Source organism: Coenobita brevimanus, chromosome 29 (genome assembly GCF_032717465.1).
Source record: "Coenobita brevimanus isolate Jiangsu-jjx chromosome 29, ASM3271746v2, whole genome shotgun sequence".
NCBI classification, from domain to species: Eukaryota; Metazoa; Arthropoda; class Malacostraca; order Decapoda; family Coenobitidae; genus Coenobita; species Coenobita brevimanus.
Window position 1 is genome coordinate 17,986,920 of NC_136982.1, and position 2,007 is coordinate 17,988,926.

At 44.2% G+C, this 2,007-nt stretch overlaps 1 non-coding gene across 1 annotated transcript; it reads right to left on the bottom strand.

Annotated features, from left to right (window-relative positions):
- Positions 1-329: 329 nt before the first annotated feature.
- LOC145395074 (5S ribosomal RNA) lies at positions 330-448 on the bottom strand. The gene has a single exon (XR_013896523.1). It is a non-coding gene; the product is annotated as a 5S ribosomal RNA (ribosomal RNA).
- Positions 449-2,007: the final 1,559 nt, after the last annotated feature.

Consider the following 2,007-nt stretch of genomic DNA (forward strand, 5'->3'; position numbering starts at 1 on the left):
CAACCCGGAGTCAGTGTGTTTATCAAGCATGCAACCTCTCGGCCTATCATTTGCCTTTGTCCCTCTTCACTTCTAATCAACGTCGTAAAAGAAGAAATTAAACAGACAGAATGATAAAAAATGTGCCATAATCGTTTTTTATTGCTACTACGAACTCTGGCAATACTTATTTCTTTGCAAGGTAATACGAATGTGTCAAAAATAAACATTCATTCATTGCCAGACGCCATGTATCCCAAACGGGGTGGCCAAGGGCTTAGAGTTAATTGTTTTACAGGGAGGGGCACTAATCCTCCACCAACCCCACTTGACACGTAGGGAGAACGTTATGCCAACAGCATCTGGTGTTCCCAGGTGGTCACCCATCCAAGTACTAACCAGACCCAACGTTGCTTAACTTCGCTGATCGGACGGGAAGCGGTGTACTCAACGTGGTATGGCCGTTGGCATGCCACTGGGAAAGCCTCCACTGGGGCCGCCTGGGCAGTCAGCTGCTGATGTTTACTGTACAGTGATGGAGCTTGGAGCTATGTATTTAGCTCACCGACATTTACGTCGAGAGAGAAGGTTCAGACATCCATTAGACCCTCTCCATGTGCCTGATGAGCATTTGCAACGGTATTATTGGTTTCCATGACATGAAATCAGACTTTTGGCAGTTCATGGGTTGATAATGGATGTGCTAAACAATGACAGTTTGATATACTAAGGTGATTAAACTTATATGAAGACAGTAATTTATTTCAGACATGGCAGTGGAATTAAGGTGTTAAACCTAACAAACAATATCTAAACAAAGCCTGTGCGATACAAACTATTTCATGCATCAATATACTGGATAAGGTAACAAGGAAAATCAAAAGGAATGACTTCTTTAACAATATGAATGCTACACATTAGACCAAAGCAAAATTATTACTGATTTATGGGATCAATTTTATCCTTTGGGATATAGGAAGTTTTTCTAAGGTAATTGCTTACAATACCAAATGATTCTTAGTCTATCTATCTATCTATCTATTGCCAGACGCCTCAATCCCGTTTGGGGTGGCCACAAACAAATCGCCTCCAAGTCGCCCTGTCCCCCGCCATTTCACTGCCCTGCTCCCAACTCACACACCCCTCTCTCATATACCTCTCCACCCCATCCCTCCATCTCATCCTCGGCCTCCCCCTCCCTCTTCCCCCCTCCACCTCACTCACATACACTCTCTTCGTCAGTCTTTCACCCTCCATCCTCTCCACATGGCCAAACCACCTCAGTGTGTTCCTCATAACGCTTCCTATCACATCCACATCCACACCACAACGCTCCTTTATATCCTCATTCGTCAGCCTGTCTCTCCACTTGACTCCACAGGCTCCTCTTAAATAACTCATTTCCACTGCTCTCACTCTTGACTTGTGTCCTTCCAACAATGTCCAAGCTTCACTTCCGTACGTTAGAGTTGGTATCACAATTCTGTCATGTAGTAACTTTTTCACTTCCATGCTCACTTCCCTGTTTCTTATCACTGCTTTCAAGGAACCAGCAACCTTTCTTCCCTGCTGTACCCTTTCAAGCACTTCACCCTCCAAACCTCCATCCTTACTCATCACACTACCCAAATACTTAAACGTACTCACATTTTCCAATTCCTCACCATCTAACCTCGCTGTACATTCACTAACTTCACCTCTCTCAAAGACCATCACTTTACTCTTCCCTACATTCACCTTTAGGTTCCGTTTCTTACACACTCTCTCAAACTCATCCACCAAGCCTTGCAGCTCCCCTTCGTCTTCACTCAACAACACAGTATCATCTGCAAACAACAGTACAGGGAGTTTCCAAACACTATCCTCTCTCACCAGGGCCACTCCAACATCCACTATCCTACCTTGTACCTCTTTTATTACCCCATCCATGTACAGATTGAACAACCATGGAGACATGACACATCTCTGTTTCAAACCAACTTTCAAAGAGAAAAATTCACTTAGTTCACCATCCACATGCACTGCAGC